The sequence below is a fragment of the Mizuhopecten yessoensis genome, unplaced genomic scaffold, assembly GCF_002113885.1.
Source record: "Mizuhopecten yessoensis strain PY_sf001 unplaced genomic scaffold, ASM211388v2 scaffold4017, whole genome shotgun sequence".
In the NCBI taxonomy this organism is placed as follows: domain Eukaryota; kingdom Metazoa; phylum Mollusca; class Bivalvia; order Pectinida; family Pectinidae; genus Mizuhopecten; species Mizuhopecten yessoensis.
In genome coordinates this window covers 233,883-255,266 of record NW_018405334.1, presented here as the reverse complement: position 1 = coordinate 255,266, position 21,384 = coordinate 233,883, and the positions used below count along the sequence as shown (strand labels likewise).

The window sequence follows — 21,384 nt, the reverse complement described above, 5'->3', positions numbered from 1 at the left end:
GGCAATATATCCTCCATAATCATCAAGAAGTGATCTGCCCATATAGCTGAGCTTGACGTTTGACATTTGGACTTCAAAAAGAATCGCAAGGAAGCAAAATATACATTTTACATGTAATTGATGCGAGTCTAGTTTCCTTCCACCTCCGTATTTGCTGGGCTAACAGAAATGTAAATACCAGTGCAACACTCATTTGTTAGCTTTGATTTGTTTTATTTTACCTTATATACCTCCTCCATCAAGAGCCAGGGTCAAAGACAGAGATCCACTTTGTCTTTGACCTTTGGACCCAAATGACCTTGACCATTAACCCAGTGACCCTGATCTTTCGTCAGTTGACTTAATCTTTAATTCAGACCATCTTTACTTCTTAATATCATAACAAAATGTTCATCAGTGAAAAGATGTAAAATTTGACCTTGACCTTTGAACCTAATGACCTTGACATTTGACCTTGACTTTTTTTATCTCAATGTGTATTTTTGTGAACTGAACATCTTGACCAAGTTTCATGTATATCGGTCAATAGATACCAAAGTTATCAGCCAGGAACAAAATTTGTGGACGGACAGACAGACAGACAGTGATTACTATAGGGCACCCGTATCTCCGATACGGGGCCCTAATAAACGATCTGCCGGTCCGACTGCAAGCTACAACCCTCCATATTTTAGATGAAACAATTCCAAGTGGACACCCCCAGATCCAGTTAAAATTAGAAGTTTAACTCTTTCACCCCTAGGTAACTTTAGTAGACTCTACCATAGCTTTATCTGGATGAGTTCATTGTGGTCCACAGTGGTGAAAGGGTTAAGTATCACTGTACCACTGCCAAAACCTTTAACAGTAAGAAATAGATATTTCCAATATTTGACACGAGCTTTTATAGATCATTCCTTGTGGGACTTTAATGAGAAATAATAAAGATGAAATAAACAAAATGAGTTCAGAGTGTAAACAATCAATGAGGGGTTACTGACCCGGATTCGAACCCTGATAATAAATAAACGTTTTACTAATGAGAGGATCATGTGGAAGAAAAGCCCTTGATTAAACATGTTTTTAACCTGCAGTAAAACAATGTCTATTATTACAGGGCCTAGTTACCAGGACAGGAGTACATGTCTTCAGAAAAACGGACATACAAGCTGATTCCAGTACTCTGTACCACTCCTTAAACTTCTTTCTTTTAAATACTATAGGTCACAGGTCATACTTTTTCATCAACAATTTTGAATATTTAAAACAACAGAAAATTTGTCATAAAAGTAGAAATAACAGAAACCTGAACAACTTCAAACATCTCAGAATTTTACTTTGATTAAAGTTAAAAGAAAAGAAAAAAAATCTTCCACATACACCTCAGGTCTCTCACAACTGCAGACTAATGGAAAGTGATACAGAAGTCATAATAAAGGTGTCTGCATTGGTTTTTCACTTCAAATGAATGGTTTTTGATTTTGTGTTAGGGCAAGGACTGGTTAATGCGGGTGATGATGAGTGATGGGGCACTTGGTAGCTAGGACCATCACGACCTCCAAATCAGGTACAACATGCACATTCAACACTCCCTAAAAACAACTTCAAAAAACTGGAACGGATCTCAATTTTTTCTCTTTTATTTTTTTTTCATTTTAAATTATTGAAAAATCGATATTTCTTACAGCGTGTCATTACTCACTGTCTAAGAAAAGTGTCGGAGAAGCCTTTATGGTCGGGCATACTTACAAATTTATCAGACTGGGGGTAGAGCCGCGCCGGGACACTTAAATTTGGCAGCGTTTTCACTGCCATACAGAGCGGCATCAATAAATGGTAATTTAAGATGTGTGCTTTCAGAACATGAGATAGAAATGAAATTTTGTTTAATTCTCAAGCAAGCCATTAACTTGTAAATCATGATAACTTTACCAGTGATGGTTTGATAAAGGTTTCACATCTACCCTACAGAACCCACGGTAATGGGTGACAGGAGGCCATTCTAAACATGTAAGGTGTAATTAAACTGTCTAGAGAGGTCACCGCGTCACCTGCCATAGCCAACCCGAAACACAGATCTTTCTCCGCGTTGGAACGCACAAACGAAAGATTTGCAACAACTGATAAACAAACACAGATACCCCATGGATCAAAGGCATTTTGATGAAACTTGACATATATGAGAGAATTGAACTAAAATCTTCAAATAATAAAATTTGAGACGTCTTATCTGCAATAGGACAAAGGCCCCCAAAAGAAAACATGTTTTTCATAAAGAAATTTTATCTTCATATAAGAAATTGTTTTATCTATATGGGGAAAAAATGGAAGTGTGGGTTACCACGCAGTAGGGTATGTGCTTTTTGTTACTGCCATAAAAATTGGAAATTTAAAGTATATAAAAGAACTAATAAAGACAAAAAGGTCTAGTATAGAATATAAAGTGATTTGGATTTCAAATCTTCTAATCAGATTATTTTTCTTGAACTCATTCGAATAAAAAAACATAAATTTATAAAGGGTTAATTTTGTGTTACCCATTCATTATCATCATCATCATCATCATCATCATCATCATCATCATCATCATCCACTAAGAATGTACATTAAAATCTGTCTTCGAGTCATAAATGAGATCTTTGAATAATCAGTACTTGTTTTTTGTTGGAGTTGTGTCCCTTACTCAGTATTGGGGTTACCTTCTTGTAACGTTGTTTACAGGAATACCATCTAATAGTATGTGCTACCCTATAACTTTTATTTGTGCTTTTTGTTGGAGTTGTGTCCCTAACTCAGTATTGGGGTTACCTTCTTGTAACGTTGTTTACAGGAATACCATCTAAGATTATGTGCTACCCTATAACTTTCATTTGTGCTTTTTTGTTGGAGTTGTATCCCTTACTCAGTATTGGGGTTTCCTTCTTGTAACGTTGTTTACAGAAATACAATCTAAGAGTATGTGCTACTCTATAACTTTTATTTGTGCTTTTTGTTGGAGATGTGTCCCTAATTCAGTATTGGGGTTACCTTCTTGTAACGTTGTTTACAGGAATACCATCTAAGAATATGTGCTACCCTATAACTTTCATTTGTGTTTTTTTGTTGGAGTTGTGTCCCTTACTCAGTATTGGGGTTACCTTCTTGTAACGTTAAGGTGATATTGCTACCTTACAACTTTCAATTGGGATTTTTGTTTGAGTGATGTCCCTTATTCAGCATTTAGCAGCATTCTTATTAATGTTATATTTTCATTTCAAATATATTTTATTGATTAAACAAAAGGATTGAGCAACAGGCTTTGCCTATATAAGCTCTCTCCATGGCTTCCAGCATACTCTTGATTTGAAGACATTGAATACAATATTTACATACATACATTTTATTTCAACTCATCTCATGACACATGTTGTAACATTAATGTTATATGCTACCTTACACCTTGGATATGTGGTTTTTGTTTGGGTTATGTCCCTTACACAGTATTTAGTCTACCTTCTTGCTAATTAAGGTAATATTCTTACTAACCTCATAGCTATGATTTGTTAAGCTATGTCCCTTACAAATGATTTAGCCCCTCTGCTGAGACTGTCAAGAACTTTCCTGATGAATTTTACGATTTAGAACACAAGGTATTATTGACCGGTCACTTTAGCACAGAAGGACTTATTGATCAGTTAATGTTAGCACATTAGGACTTGTTGACAGGTCATTTAAGCAGATTAGGACTTATTGACAGGTCACTTTAGCACACTAGGACTTACTGACAGGTCACTTTAGCATACAAGGACTATGTGACCAGTTCACTTTAGCACACTAGGACTGATTGCCAGGTCACTTTAGCATACAAGGACTATGTGACCAGTTCACTTTAGCACACTAGGACTTATTGACAGGTCACTTTAGCATACAAGGACTATGTGACCAGTTCACTTAAGCACACTAGGACTTACTGACAGGTCACTTTAGCACATTATATTTCATTAGCCAGTACAATTTAGCATAACAGTTAACAGTTTCTAACTCTTTTCAGGACAATTGAAATTGTTAATTTAAGCACAACAAAGATTTACTGACAGGAAATTTGGCACAATATGTTTGTTCGATAGGGCCTGATGGCCCCTTGGTACAAGGTCAATTTAGGCCTTAAAGTGTCACAAAGAAACTCAAAAGACATTATTCACATAAAAAACAACAAGGGCAGTTAGTGACAGTTCACATTAACACAATAGGACTTGACCATTTACCTTTAGAATTTTAGAATGGTTTTCTTCTGCACAAACTCATTACGAATGAATTACTTAATTGTTTTTTATAAAAAAAATGAAATGCTCTAAATCAGTGTTTATGGAGCAAAGACATCATCTGCAGTATATAGGTACAGTATTTGATGACGCTAAAATGAATTTGATTCTGCATATTTAAATATAGTAAATAAAATAATAGAAAGGCGCCTATTACTTCATAAAATGAACGTAGATGTGGCTTGTTGGCAGTTAATGTCAAAACACTAAGGCCCCGTCTCTATGGTGTCTGATCCAGGTAATCATGAGAAAACAGCACATTTCTCGTTTCAGTGCCTGTCTGTCCCCCTAAAGCGACAAACTTTGATCCTTTAACCGAGCAGTACTAATTAGAACATGGTTTTTTTTATGCAAGTTACTAACTAGAAAGGCTCTTTTGTTAATTAATATTTATCTTGTCATCTCTTGATTAACATGTACTTGGAGCTAGATTGTTGAAGAAATCCACAAAAGACAACTTGAATAAATTTGACTATCTGATACCATTATAATGCATCATTGATAGGTCAATAACAAGTTTTCACCGACAGTTAACATTCCTGCATAATTCTTTTTATTCCACAAAAGATAAAAGAGAGAGAAAGAGAGAAAAAAAAATAAAAAAAATAATAAAAAACAATATTTGAATCATTNAAAAAAAAAAAAAAAAAAAAAAAAAAAAAAAAAAAAAAAACTATTTGAATCATCGAAAAATATCAAAATAAAATTTTATCGGAACATGAAAGTGGATCAATCTAGATTTGCAAATTGTCATTGATTCCCTCCACAATGAGTTATCTTAAAATGAAGGATAAGAGTTATGACGGCTCAATTTGATTATGTCAGCATGATTCAATCCATTTACATACAAAAAGATGGCCCAAGTTGTCTTTGAAGTATCAGCCACTGCAAAGCAATTCCTGAATCAAGAAATGCATTTCCTCCAGTAAATAACAAATGATATCAAAAACTAATGCCTATATCTTGTATGTTTTATATCAGAAATATAGTAAAGAAAAAAAAAGTTTCATTAAATTCAAGATGCGTTATCACTGAATATTGTATTTCTTTAAGTGTTCACTAAAACACAACACTTTTCTCGATATGACATTCGATGAGTTCTTCTTCCATTTTGAAACATTAATTAAATAAATTAAAATTAATTAGGAGCCTCATTAAGTATTAGGGATTTGGATGGACATCAAACTCAAATTAAGGTAGTAATTAAGCATGTACAATGTAGTGGGCAATTTTCATTGCAATGATGCAGTTCAATTCAAAAGACATCTAGAAACCATCAGCCAATCAGATAACAGCAGTATAGAGTTAAAAATGTATGAATTTTGAAGAGCATCAAATTTAAGCAGGATAGTTTGAAAGTTTACCAGGTATTAAGTTTCACAAAAATCTGATAATTTCTTCAAAAGATATCCAAAACCATTCAGCAATTCAGATAACAGCAGTTAAAAGTAAAACATGGACAAAGCTACCCATACTCAACGTTCAGGAAAAAGAAAACGGAAAACGCTTAGCTAAGCTTCCATTGTGACCTATCTAAGGAAAGTGAAGACTTTAAGCAAAGGAAATTAATATACCCCGTTTTTAAAGTGAAAATGTTGAAAAAGGTACAATACTCCTCCCTAGGGGAACAGAAACACTGAGCAAGACGCACATACTTCAGAGAACAGAAGGTATTGGGCAAGGTTAACTGTCCACCTTCACGAAATTGAAAATATTGAATATGGCTACCATATATACCTATCTTGAGGAACAAAAGATATTGAGCAATGCTAATATACCGATCTTTAGGGAACAGGAAGGAAAACACCCAGTAAGTACGGGATAAAACACCCCACTATCAGGGATAGTATTTTTTTCTAGCCATGGTGTATTTAATTATTAACAGTTTGATCTATAATACAAAGTCTGCTATTGATTGGGAGCTAGCATTGGTGAGGAGTGAAATCGCATCTGACCTGATCACATCCTTAATATCCTGTAGTCTACTCCTAATTAGCACCAGGGGAATATCACAGAACCTCAGGCCTATCTGTGTAGCCCATTGCCTACGGCGACCTACAAACACTCAATTAAGCACCATTGTTATTTTTTAAAGGATAACAACACCTCAGCTTCTTTTACTTAGAAGCTTCTATAACTAAACTCACCATTCTATTTGGAGGTCAGTTTAATTATATGGAACCTATGTGTGATAGATCAGTGATTTTTCACAATTAGGTATAGTGTCTATTAAAATCTGGAAATTCTGTGCTGTAAATGAAGGAAAAGACACATATATGATTGGGAAACAATATTATGCAACAGAAAAACAAATTAATGCATGGCCAAACTGAGATTCGAACGCAGGACCACCATACTAAACTCTAGACAGACTTTCTCTGGCTGCAGGCGATTGACCTAGTCCAGTTCTGCAACATTTTACTGTCCTTTTCTTAAGTTTTCACCCCGAAGATAGCAATATTTACAACCCAGGTTCAGGTACCTCCTTGCCAAGAATACACCCAAGTAGAGGAAACATGGATTGTTCACAGGCACCATTGTAACAGGAGAGGAAAATTGAATAGCCAGACAGAAATTTGAACCTGAAACCCTTCTAAATTTGGCATGGTAATTTGATCAAATTTGAAAGCCCTTTCACTCAAGCATGCTATATGGACCAATTATCATATCTCTAGACCTTTTGCTTATTTAGATGAAATTGTTGAAATTTTAGGATATCTTATCCATGGCTCTTGACCAAGCTTACCAAGAGGCCTAATGGTCCTGCATCGCTCACCTAGTATTAATCTTACAATTTTAATCTTAAAAGTGGACTAAAATACAGCTACATGCGAAATATCAGTGTCTGATTCAAAAGAAGATTTAAACATGTGACCTTGAAAGTAAAACAGACCCTAAAGCTTGTTATACTAGCATGCTTCTGGCCAAATGTTATTACCCTGGACCTTTAAATTATTCATATTATTCAAGTTAAATTGTTTAAAGATTTCAACATATTTGACCCCCGTGACCTTGCAAATGGGTGAAGGTCATTCATTTGAACAAACTTGGTCACCCTTCATCCCAGCATATTACTGACCAAATATCATCACCCTGGACCTTTAGATTATTCAGAAGTTGTTTAAAGATTTCAATATGTTTCACCCCTGTGACTTTGAATATAATTCAAGGTCATTCATAGAACAAACTAAGAAGCCCTTCATCCCAGCATGTTACTGGCCAAATATCATCGCCCTAGGCCTTTTGGTTACTCAGAAGAAGTTGTTTAAAGGTTTTAACATATTTGCCCCCTGTGACCTTGAAAACGGGTGAAGGTTATTCATTTGAACAAATTTGGTAGCCCTTCATCCCAGCATGCTACTGGCCAAATATCATCCCCCTAGGCCTTTTGGTTACGGAGAAGAAGTTGTTTAAAGTAAAAAGTTGACGCTGGACGGATGCCGGACCATGGCCCTTCGGAATAGCAGGCGAGCTAAAAATTTAACACGATCTATGCAAAACCTAGCACCTTTCCTTTTTAAGTGCATGCCCTTAAATCACTAAGACATGGCTAAAAAGTTGTGTTTTTCCATGGGGAAGAAGAGGAATATAACTCTTTTTAAGTGGAGGCTATTGGTTTGGTTTAGTATTGTTTAACGTCCTATCAACAGCTATGGTCATTTAAGGACGGCCTCCCTTGTGTGCAAGATGCATGCGTGTGTGTTTTGGGAGGCTGCGATATGTTCGTATTTGTCTCCTTGTGAGAAGGCAACTTATATATTTGAGAGCAGGTACATCAAGTCCTAACATACAGGTAGTGCAGGAAGATTCATTGATTCTATTTCCTCAAACATATGGATGGACAGAGACAACCTGATTCCAGTGTAACCGAATCCCTCGAACTTGGCGTCATCACATGGGGTATAATAACCGTACATTTATTACATGTATACTCATTACTGACCTGGACCACAGCCTAAAGATATTGGACTTGCCAATTATAACAATACTGTGGAGTCGTAGTTCAAAATATAAAACCTATTCCATTTTTTATAGGCAGACAACCGGAAATTAGTTTGGCCCAAAAAAGCTTGTTCAATAGTTTTTGCACTTGAACAGCAGAACCTCTTAGGATGAATTAGAATAAAAAGGAACAGCTGTGATCGTCCAATATATGGGGGGCAGACACCTAATTGCCCTAGATTCTTTGTTGATCCCTTGAGATAATTTTCCCCGTTTTTTGCACCTTATTCTACGGAGTTGAAGTAAATGAAATGCGCAATTCACATGTAGCTGATAAAGTATTGATTCTAAAGTTCCATCACTACGGAAAGGAACCTAGAAATACCCTATACACCAAACAAGGTGCAAAATAAACCATATTTCTGTCAGGGCTATACAGCTTATTTCTATATATATGTAAAACCATACAGGGAAAATTATTTTTTGCAAAACTGATTCTATACGAGGTGGAAAGTTGATGAATAATATACTGCGTAGATATATATACATGACAGAAAGTATAGATGCTTGTGCATGGGGTTTTGCAAACATATTTTTACAGCTATGAAGATAAAAGAGGCGTAAGAAGATGATTGCCTCGGTAACATTTCTGACTCACCCAGCTGTCAAGTTAATGAATTATAAAATTGCAAATATTTAGGCCTACAGTCAGTATAAGTAGGAGATATTCAGACAGACGTGTCTGTCAGCGCCGTCTGTGTAACCTTGCTCAAACATAAAAAACAAAGAAAATCTAGCGAACATTTCGTAACCAATGACTAAGAATGCCAATATTGTTTGAAATGATGTGTTTGCTGGTTTGTTCTAGTTTGCATCCTTGTAACAGCTAGTCTTATGATGATGTGTTCAGTCAGGTGATCAGGCCACCTTAAAGAACCCCTAGTAGTGGTATGGGGATCCTTAAGAATATAATATGCAACCATACTGTGAAATAATAACACCATATATCTGTGAAGTTAGAACACCGTATATCTGTGAAGTTAGAATACCGTATATCTGTGAAGTAAGAACACTGTATATCTGTGAATTAATAACACTGTATATCTGTGAAGTTAGAACACCGTATATTTGTGAAGTTAGAATACCGTATATCTGTGAATTAATAACACTGTATATCTGTGAAGTTAGAACACTGTATATCTGTGAAGTTAGAACACTGTATATCTGTGAAGTTAGAACACCGTATATCTGTGAAGTTAGAACACCGTATATCTGTGAATTAATAACACCGTATATCTGTGAAGTTAGAACACCATTTATCTATGAATTAATAACACCATATATCTGTGAAGTTAGAACACCATATATCTGTGAAGTTAGAACACCGTATATCTGTGAAATATAAATGAACATCATATATCTGTGAATTTAGAACACCATATATCTGAATTTAGAACACTGTTTATCTGTGAATTTATAACACCATATATCTGTGAAGTTATAACACCATATATCTGTGAAGTTAGAACACCATATATCTGAATTAATAACACCATATATCTATGAATTAATAACACCATATATCTGTGAATTTATGACACCTTATCTGTGAAGTTATAACACCATATATCTGAATTTAGAACACCATATATCTGTGAAGTTATAACACCATATATCTGTGAATTTATAACATCATATATCTGAATTTAGAACACCGTGTATCTAAATTAATAACACCATATATCTATCTCCTTTTCATAAAACCTCTGATCTTTTTCTCTATTGAATTAAATTCTGTAATAATCCTTACATGTATACTTTGGTACCTTTTAAATGTGATCTATTAATTGCCTAACAATTTTTGAAGCGAAAATCTCTTGGGGGGGGCGGGGGGAAATATTTCCTTTCGAGGACACTATGGGTTAGATTTATTTCAGAGAAAGTGTATCCATGTGTTGATTTAACAATAATTCCCATCCTTAAAGTGACATTATGAATTAGATATATTCTCAAGTTCCATGGACAATAGTATAATATATATTCACATTCATGGATTATGGGGTTTCCGATTTGTGACACACCCCTTCGGTTCAGTGAAAGTGTTTCAGAATTCTTGTCTATAAATAATTATCTCCATTCGCATGTCTATTTCAATTATTTTTTTTCTTGAAACTCATGCATTTCAGAATTTGAAATAGACATTTCCTCACAGTGCTTTTTACACAAATAGTCAGCTTTCGAATGGGATCAAACAAGTACAGTCTGCTAATGCAAGAAAGAAAAGACATTTCAACGAGTGTTTCCTAGTTGCTGTGGACAGAGAAAATGTTCAAACTTGTTATATGAATTATCGCATAAAGTGTCGGGTGGTTTTTGCTGGAATGACTAGTTGAGTATAGTAAAATGAACTATGGCATGTGAAATTATTTTTGAAATGCATTATTAAGTAATTGCCAAAAAAACTGTTTGCAAGAGAAAAAACTGTAATTGTCAAAAAATAGGTTTATGTTTTCCCCATCAAAAATGTCTATTATAATCTCACAATCTGACTTCTCTTTCAAATAAAATAATCTTTTGCTAAAATCAATATTTTTCAATCTAATTGAACTTATTTACATCTTCTTGAATTCTTTACATTACTGTTTGAGATCTAGTGAGGCTGCCTTCCAGTCATGTTCTGGCACCGGTTTCACGAATGTCCCTCGACTTAAAATATCTTATGGGTAAACATCAACAAAGTAAAGGGAAATTCCTTCACTTAAGATTTTTTCCTTAATTCCAGTAACGCTTAAAATGCCATGGAAAAAGGCAAAATTGTGATTCCTTAATATAAGAAACGTTCATGAAACCGGGGCCTGGCTAAACTTGAACCAAACTTTGACGATCCGATGATAAAAATTGACTGTTTTACAGTTTGACCAATCAAATCAAGCCTTGTAAAACACTATTTTGTAATGTGTTCAGCATGGCAACTAAAGACAAATCAACACCTACTTCATCAGCTCATTACTTAAGTTTTACAATAGATATATGTGAAAGCGGAACAGGTATAAATTTTAGATTGCCTCAGACATAAGGGTGACTGTGTTGCTATCTTTGTAGCATAATCCGACAGGATCAAGACCAGCATGAACTCTACCATTTTCAACTTAATAATCACCCTGTGTACTTGGCAATTTAGTAAAATTAGGCCGTTTGCAGAATCTTCCGAAATTCCCCCCCAAAAGAGGTCATAATAGGCACTTTATTGGAGGCGAAAACATGTTGTCATCGAGACAGGGTTAACTGAAGCCATAGCCAGGTTGTCACTAAGGCAGGGAGTAGTTGGACCAGATAAAGGATCGGTGCTAGAGGAATGGGGAATCAGGTCATATACGGTAGTGAAGTATATCATGGGACAAAAAAAATATGTTTTCTACAAACCACTTGCAATAGTTTTAGTATACATGTTCTTGAAACGATGGGGTTTGATGTTCAGGAGACATTTTCTTGCCATGGGACAAATATAATTTTGTTGTGAGTGAGAATGCTTGTAGTGTACACAGTTTTACTGTTTCGTTGGTGAATTTAGACAAACAATAAAATCCACCGTGCTACTCTGAAATAAAAACAGTGACCGATATGTTGATTTTAAATTTTTATTTGTTCAACATTTCACTATAGATACGACAATAAAATTTTAAAAGTGAAAAAAAAACAATCAGTTCCAACCTTGTAAACACACTTAATTTTCTGAACAGCTTCTAAAAACTAATCAACATTTTTCTTGTAAATTCCCAAGAAGAAATGTCCTTGTTATTGTTCAGTTCCAATTTTAAGATACTTTTTCACTACGAGATGGAATGGTTACATGAAATTCTTTTCTCCTTACAGCTTCAGGATTTTCATTGATTAACTCCTCCTCTTCCCATGGCAAGAACCAGATGGTCTTCTGAAAAGTAAAGCAGATCTTGTGTAAAAGGAAAGTAAAAGCAATGAGCCAAACCAGAATCTGAACCAAGGACTCTACAGAATGAACATCCAAACAGTCAACGTTTTGGTTCTACACATACTGCTGATCAACCAAGTTCGCTTTTTTACAATAAATACATATATCATATGCTAGAACATGTTTGTAGAGTGGAGTTTAAGACAATTACGATCGTGATAATTTAACTAAGACAGGTCAAAGTTTGAATAACCATTATAGAGAAGTTGTCCAAAGGAAAACTTGAGGTACCGAGTATATGACAAACACATGTTGAGTCATGCAATTCGTAAAGTTTCTACCACAGTGAAAAAAGAGATAGGCTAGCTCCTTAAAATGTTTCAGACCTACCTCCAATCCTACATAACAAAATTGCTACCTACAAATGTGTTCAAAAAGTCAGCAAGACTACAAAATTTTGCAATTTGGTAGAAGTGAAAATATGCATGTTCGCTAGGGATCAAACCTGCAACTCCCAATTCTCCAGCTTAACCCTATACCACTGATCTTGGGGAAAATTTCCTCTACCTGATGCTAGTAAAGCGACTTCGACTCTATGTTACCTGATGTTAGTAAATCGACTTTGACACTATGTTACCTGATGCTAGTAAAGCGACTTCAACAATATGTTACCTGATGTTAGTAAAGCGACTTTCACACTATGTTACCTGATGCTAGTAAAGCGACTTTCACATTATGTTACCTGATGCTAGTAAAGCGACATTCACACTATGTTACCTGATGCTAGTAAAGCGACTTTCACACTATGTTACCTGATGCTAGTAAAGCGACTTCAACACTTTGTTACCTGATGCTAGTAAATCAACTTTGACACTATGATACCTGATGTTAGTAAAGCGACTTCAACACTTTGTTACCCGATGTTAGTAAAGCGACTTCAACACTATGTACCTGATGCTAGTAAAGCGACTTCAACACTTTGTTACCCGATGTTAGTAAAGCGACTTCAACACTATGTACCTGATGCTAGTAAAGCGACTTCAACACTTTGTTACCTGATGTTAGTAAAGCGACTTCAACACTTTGTTACCCGATGTTAGTAAAGCGACTTCAACACTATGTACCTGATGCTAGTAAAGCGACTTCAACACTTTGTTACCTGATGTTAGTAAAGCGACTTTTACACTATGTTACAGGATGTTAGTAGAGCGACTTTCACACTATGTTACCTGATGCTAGTAAAGCCACTTTCACACTATGTTACCTGATGCTAGTAAAGCGACTTTTACACTATGTTACAGGATGTTAGTAGAGCGACTTTCACGTAAAGCGACTTCAACACTATGCTACCTGATGCTAGTAAATCAACTTTGACATTATGTTACCTGATATTAGTAAATCGACTTCAACACTTTGTTACATGATGCTAGTAAATCAACTTTGACAATATGTTACCTGATGCTAGTAAAACGACTTTGACACTATGTTACCTAATGCTAGTAAAGCGACTTCAACACTTTGTTGCCTGATGTTAGTAAAGCGACTTTCACACTTTGTTACCTGATGCTAGTAAAGTGACTTTCACACTATGTTACCTGATGCTATTAAAGCGACTTCAACACTATGCTACCTGATGCTAGTAAATCAACTTCGACACTATGTTACCTGATGTCAGTAAAGCGACTTTGACATTATGTTACCTGATGCTAGTAAATCGTCTTTGACATTATGTTACCTGATGCTAATAAAGCGACTTTCACACTATGTTACTTGATGCTAGTAAAGCGACTTTTACACTATGTTACAGGATGTTAGTAAAGCGACTTTCACACTTTGTTACCTGATGATAGTAAATCGACTTTGACATTACGTTACGTGATGCTAGTAAAGCGACTTTCACATTATGTTACCTCATGCTAGTAAAGCGACTTCAACACTATATTACCTGATGCTAGTAAAGCGGCTTCAACACTTTGTTACCTGATGCTAGTGAATCGACTTTGACATTATGTTCCCTGATTCTAGTAAAGCGACTTTCACACCATGTTACCTGATGCTAGTAAAGAGACTTTCACACTATGTTACCTTATGTTAGTAAAGCGACTTTGACATTATGTTACCTGATGCAAGTAAAGCGGCTTTCACACTATGTTACCTGATGCTATTAAAGCGACTTCAACACTATGCTACCTGATGCTAGTAAATCAACTTTGACACTTTGTTACCTGATGCTAGTAAATCGTCTTTGACATTATGTTACCTGATGCAAGTAAAGCGGCTTTCACACTATGTTACCTGATTTCAGTAAAGCGACTTCAACACTATATTACCTGATGCTAGTAAAGCGGCTTCAACACTTTGTTACCTGATGCAAGTAAAGCGGCTTTCACACTATGTTACCTGATGCTATTAAAGCGACTTCAACACTATGTTACCTGATGCTAGAAAAGCGACTTTCACACTATGTTACTTGATGTTAGTAAAGCGACTTTTACACTATGTTACAGGATGTTAGTAGAGCGACTTTCCCACCATGTTACCTGATGCTAGTAAATAAACTTTGACACTTTGTTACCTGATGCTAGTAAAGTGACTTCGACACCATGTTACCTGATGCGAGTAAATCGACTTTGACACTATGTAACCTGATGTTAGTAAATCGACTCCAACACTTTGTTACATGATGCTAGTAAATCAACTTTGACAATATGTTACCTGATGCTAGTAAATAAACTTTGACACTTTGTTACCTGATGCTAGTGAATCGACTTTGACATTATGTTACTTGATGCTAGTAAAGCGACTTTTACACTATGTTACAGGATGTTAGTAGAGCGACTTTCACGTAAAGCGACTTCAACACTATATTACCTGATGCTAGTAAAGCGGCTTCAACACTTTGTTACCCGATGTTAGTAAAGCGACTTCAACACTTTGTTCCCTGATGCTAGTAAATCGACTTTGACACTATGTTACCTAAGGTTAGTATAGCGACTTTCACACTATGATACCTGATGTTAGTAAAGCGACTTAGACATTATGATACCTGATGTTAGTAAAGCGACTTAGACATTATGTTACCTGATGTTAGTAAATCGACTTCAACACTTTGTTACATGATGCTAGTAAATCAACTTTGACACTATGATACCTGATGCTAGTAAAGCGACTTCAACGCTTTGTTACCTGATGCTAGTAAAGCGACTTCAACACTATGTTACCTGATGCTAGTAAAGCGACTTCACCATTTTGTTACCTGATACTAGTAAAGCGACTTCAACACTATGCTACCTGATGCTAGTAAATCAACTTCAACACTTTGTTACCTGATGCTAGTAAAGCGACTTCAACACTATGTTACCTGATGCTAGTAAAGCGACTTCACCATTTTGTTACCTGATACTAGTAAAGCGACTTCAACACTATGTTACCTGATGCTAGTAAATCAACTTTGACAATATGTTACCTGATGCTAGTAAATCGACTTCGACACTATGTTACCTGATGTTAGTAAAGCGACTTTGACATTATGTTACCTGATGTTAGTAAAGCGACTTCAACACTTTGTTACCTGATACTAGTAAATCAACTTCGACACTATGTTACCTGATGCTAGTAAAGCGACTTCACAATTTTGTTACCTGATACTAGTAAAGCGACTTCAACACTATGTTACCTGATGCTAGTAAAGCGACTTCAACACTATGTTACCTGATGTCAGTAAAGCCACTTCAACACTTTGTTACCTGATACTAGTAAATCAACTTCGACACTATGTTACCTGATGCTAGTAAAGCGACTTCACAATTTTGTTACCTGATACTAGTAAAGCGACTTCAACACTATGTTACCTGATGTCAGTAAAGCGACTTCAACACTTTGTTACCTGATGCTAGTAAAGCGACTTCAACACTTTGTTACCTGATGGTAGTAAAGTGACTTTGACACTATGTTACCTGATGCTAGTAAAGCGACTTCAACACTTTGTTACCTGATGGTAGTAAAGTGACTTTGACACTATGTTACCTGATGTTAGTAAAGCGACTTCAACACTTTGTTACCTGATGGTAGTAAAGTGACTTTGACACCATGTTACCTCATGCTAGTAAAGCGACTTCAACACTTTGTTACCTGATGTTAGTAAAGCGACTTCAACACTTTGTTACCTGATGCTAGTAAAGCGACTTCAAAACTTTGTTACCTGATACTAGTAAATCAACTTCGACACTATGTTACCTGATGCTAGTAGATCAACTACGACACTATGTTACCTGATGCTAGTAAAGCGACTTCAACACTTTGTTACCTGATGTTAGTAAAGCGACTTCGACACCATGTTACCCAATACTAATAAAGCGACTTCGACACCATGTTACCTGATGCTAGTAAATTGGCTTTGACTCTATGTTACCTGATGCTAGTAAAGCGACTTCACCATTTTGTTACCTGATGCTAGTAAAGCGACTTCAACACTATGTTACCTGATGCTAGTAAAGCGACTTCAACACTTTGTTACCTGTTACTAGTAAATCAACTTCGACACTATGTTACCTGATGCAAGTAAAGTGACTTCAAAACTTTGTTACCTGATGCTAGTAAAGCGACTTCGACACCATGTTACCTGAAGCTAGTAAAGCGACTTCGACACTACGTACATACAATGCACAAAATTTACCCAGGATAACTTTTCCCCTTTCCAATTATCAGCAGATGATAATTGATGGAAATATTCACGAAAACTGGAGTACCTAATGGTAGTCATCATCACAAAATCAACACTTTGTGTAGATAAGACTTGTAACTCTCAAAACAGCCTAAAACATATAGAAATTAAATCATAACTGGTTATTCCTTAAAAAGTCATGCTGCTAATTCCATGAAAATGAAAATTTGGTAAATGAAATTACAGTTAAAATAAACTTTCATGATTTAATACTATAATTCTGAATTTTGTATTGAATCAAATAATTTTTTGAGCTATGATGTTCAATTTAGTTTTCCAAAAATTCCAAATCATTGTACAATAACTTCTCAAAACAACACTAAAATTGTTAAAGCACTTTACAAAAATAGACACATCATCTTTATAGCGAAGATAAGATGAACAGCCACAATTGAGGGAGAAACATTTATTTAAGGTAATGTTATTGAAAGTAATTCATTTTCTAAATATCAAATTACTCGGCAAGTTTAATGACAGTTTATACAAATAATTTTTGTCAAATCTTGGAACAAGGACAGAACATATAGATCAAATAGACTGATTCAAAGGCATACCAATCTGCGTGGCAGCGGAAATGATCAATTGTTTTACCCGAGAATTTAATCATTGCTACCACTTCCACACAAGAGTCATCCCCCCTCCCTCCCGGCCCAAGGCGAGGTCCATTCTCCGTTTACAAAATTAAATCTGTCATAATCAAAATGAAATAAACATGGTCAGAAATCATGTAAACCCTGCGCGATGACAACACCAATGATCCAAATACGAGTTTAATAGTTTGTAAATTCTTTGCGTTTCAGTAAATTACCCAAATTCCTCATTCGGAAATGCATAAATGTGTTTTAATATTTCATTTTTCATTATCTAAATCTGAAATTCTTGCATTTTACAAATGAAATAATAATGCAATCAGCTGTTGATATGAAACACTGTACAGAATCAATTTCCCTCGACAGAATCGCTCAGAATGTAGTGTTAATTTGTCGAGATGACACCATACATAATTATCTACAAACGCCACACTCTGACACACGACCAAAACTGTGTACCGAGTTAATTTTTCACCCCAATAAACACAAAACTCCATTAACAAATTATTTTCTTTTTCATGGATATAAAAAAAATTAAACAAAAAAAGGCCCAATGTGGATGCAATGCCATCACTTAGTGTTAATTGACACTTGTGACAAGGTATGACACACATCGCTCAGCCTCTGGACCACTGGCGTGACAGCCCCTTGATGAGAGCACAGATCAATGCCGAATCATACTCCTTCATTTAATGTATCGCCATCAACATTGCTTTTCATCATATCAAGAGTGCACTCTATCAGTTAAAACTTAAATGGATAAACAAGAAAGCCCTTTATCTTGGTCCGGGCCATAAACCGGCCTTCAGGTACTGGGTGCTTAATTTTACTACCTTGTGGATTCACTTGATGTTCGGGATGTACAAGAACAGATAGGCCATTCATGTTTGCATGATTTTTTACTTAGTGAAATTACTTCTAATGACTACGTACGTACCTGGAGCTTTAATGTGGAATTTCTACTGGTTTCTCAACAAAATGTTTACCTGGTTTAAAACCAGATGAACTTTGTTCTGATGACTACATGCACCTGTATCTGGGAGTTTGATGTGAAATGTCTACCTTAGTTTCTATAAAACGTGAAATTCCTACATTCATGGGGGTTTGATGTAAAATGTCTACCTTAGTTTCTATAAAACGAGAAATTCCTACATTCATAGGAGTTTGATGTAACATTTCTACCAGATTTCCACATGAAATTAAATTTAAACATCATAAATTGTTCTCTTGCTCGGAATTTGACATCTTACATGAATATATTTCGTTTCTCAGAACAAGACTGTGTTTTGGTAGAGTATATTCCTCTAAAATGAAATGAAATGAGCTCTTTTTTAACATACCTGGTATTTTTTTGTGAACTAGGATCTTTGCAATAGCAAACTTGTAAGGTAAATACAGTTTTTCAGTAAATGAACTTAAATATTTCTGAAAAAAAAATAAAAATCATCCATGAAAATGCCCCGAGGATTGACACCAGACAAAACCTATTTATCCGGATTAATTTTTACTTGCTATGTGACTTTAAAATATGTACTATATAATGTAATTCAAAACCTACAATATTTGCTACAATTTGTAGTGGGTCACCACTATTTTAGTCCATTAAATGGTATGATCTTTTTGAATTGTGTTGATTATCCTTGAGTAAGAAGGAAACGTGACTGGCTACCAGCTTTCTTGAAAGAATTTTCCAGCTGCATTTTACTAGGTTATCTCCCACTAGCTTGAGAACTTAGAAATCAGACATCAAACTGATCAGAATTATTAGATTTTTTTTGATTTTTTTCTCAATAATTCAATATTCTAGAGACGGGTTCCAGGTCTATAGAAGCTAGGACACCAAAATTCCAAGAAAATACTTCAACAAGAATACCGCGGAGCAGAACAAAATACGCCCATCGAATGCCATATAGTGTTATATACTTTCCTACATGGAGATAAGATCTGCATCATTCTAACAGTGGTTAGCAGATATGCTATAAAAAAAGTAGGAGAAAATCTTCGGACAAAAAATTAAATACTGAAATGAACAAAAGGCAATAATTTACTATTATTAAAAATACATGAAAGTCTAAATGGAACCAATGGGTTAAGGATGTGAGGATTAGGTTAAAATCTAAAACTGGACAGTTACAGTTAAAAGTTAGAGAATTGTTTCATTAACATTAAGCTCCGATGAGGTCAAAATAATATACGAAGGTAATTCGTTTTCAAGTCCCTTGTCTTATAGACTATGGTTTTAACATAAAAATGAGATTTTTAGGTTAAATATTCACATCTGCAGTACCAATCTGGATAGAAACCTTTCTATTCAGAGTGTACAGCCATTTACATTGTTAGCCAATTTAACAAAGATGCTTCCGATAGTTGGCAAGTCCTTTTGAATATTAGAATTCAAACTGGGAGATAAGAATGTCTAACGAGGAAAAGCTATGAACAGGTGAATCAGGTATCGTTAAAGCCGAGAACAAATTCTAATCTTCTGGGCGAAAAAACACCTCAATACTTGCAAATTACCAGATGAGTAAAAAAAATTAGAATCTCATCTCCCTAATCTGGCCAAACAAGTTGGGGATATTTAGTGTGAGGATAGCCTATCTGTGATCTGGAGCACTGGACGAGGATCCAACATATCATGATTGATGTAATAACTTCACACAAGCCGCGGCCTCTCGGCTGATAAACCAACACCAATGATCAGCAAGCACTGCAGGACCCACCATCAGCTTCACCAAACAGAAGCAACTGATGACTTCGAGTTTATTTTGCCATCCGTTTAATTAAATTTATTTGGATAGGGATGCAAAGCCATCATTTGAATAAAAGGCATGAAATAACTTGTACATACAGATTTTTTAGAAGAAAAACAGTACAGAGATTTTTTAGAAGAAAAACAGAGTCTGACCATTTGACATTTGGAATATTGAAGCTAACAGGACTTTTATAATTGGATTGTGAATCGCTATTGTACACAGCTTTACTTTGTTGAGGACAAAAACTCAAAATTTTTAAATACTGACCAACTTTTTTTTTGAAAGTATCTCAATATTTAATTGTATTTTGGATATTTCTGGACTTCTGAAAATTGTCTGAAATACCTGCACACTTACCTTCTGTTTTAAAATATCAATATTTATGAAAATATGATCAAGGATGTTGGTCTATGATTTCAAGCTAACGATACTTTGATTAATACGACAAAGATTCAATCTTCAGCTATCGAGGCAATCAGATTTTTTCACCTTATACTCGCCTTCGTTTAGACTCCAGGTTGTTAGACATTACCAGATGACCCTAATAAACTTGTCTTTTGTATTTGTAATGCACAGGAAATTTGAGGTGATTAATCTACAAGCCGTGGGGATTGTAATCTCTTGGGAACTTTGTACCGGGTATCAAAGGTAGGCTACAGAATAATCACTGCTAGTAAGCCTGTGTGCATCCTCTATAATTGACAATAAGAAAATTTCCTTCCATAATCACCTTGTCTTGTTATAATTCCTCCATTATGGCACTGAAAGTCGGCCGTAACAGAACAGAACCGCTCGCTTAAGTCCCTACAAGCCTCTTCCGACCCATTGCACTCGTCTTCATTAGCTTCACCACACCTCAAGTCGTATTCTAAAACTCGAAATCATTCAGAGAAATTTTACGTTTTTATACAATTTTGTTGAATTCGAATGATTTTGAATCCCAGAATACATTTATTTTATTTCAAATTTTGAAATTTAAGGAAATTTTGGAGACGAAATGCTTACCTTTTACTATTAAAGCTAAGCTGACGAAAACCTGCTTCGGGAGGACTTAAGCTCCAGGACTATTGATTATTGATCAGTCTTTATTAGTTCATTAATTCAAAAAGAAGATTACAGTTGACATTCACTGTAGCTGAATATTCTTTCTTTGTCAATTCCGAGGCTT

General features: G+C 35.3%; 1 protein-coding gene and 1 long non-coding RNA gene across 4 annotated transcripts in view; one reads left to right on the top strand and one right to left on the bottom strand.

Moving 5' to 3' along the window:
- The window catches only part of LOC110448352, a 34,381-nt gene extending 22,212 nt beyond the window's left edge, over positions 1–12,169 (top strand). Inside the window, exon 4 of one of the 2 annotated variants that reach the window (XR_002462714.1) lies at positions 12,096–12,169. This is a non-coding gene — a long non-coding RNA (uncharacterized LOC110448352). The remainder of the gene's footprint in view (positions 1–12,095) is intronic. The other variant, XR_002462713.1, reaches the window with a different exon arrangement.
- The window catches only part of LOC110448351, a 38,840-nt gene continuing 29,321 nt past the window's right edge, over positions 11,866–21,384 (bottom strand). The window contains exons 12-13 of one of the 2 annotated variants that reach the window (XR_002462712.1): positions 20,947–21,084; positions 11,866–12,153 (exon numbers count right to left, since the gene is read on the bottom strand). The gene's annotated coding sequence lies outside the window, so the exon portion shown is untranslated. The remainder of the gene's footprint in view (positions 12,154–20,946; positions 21,085–21,384) is intronic. The other variant, XM_021494535.1, reaches the window with a different exon arrangement.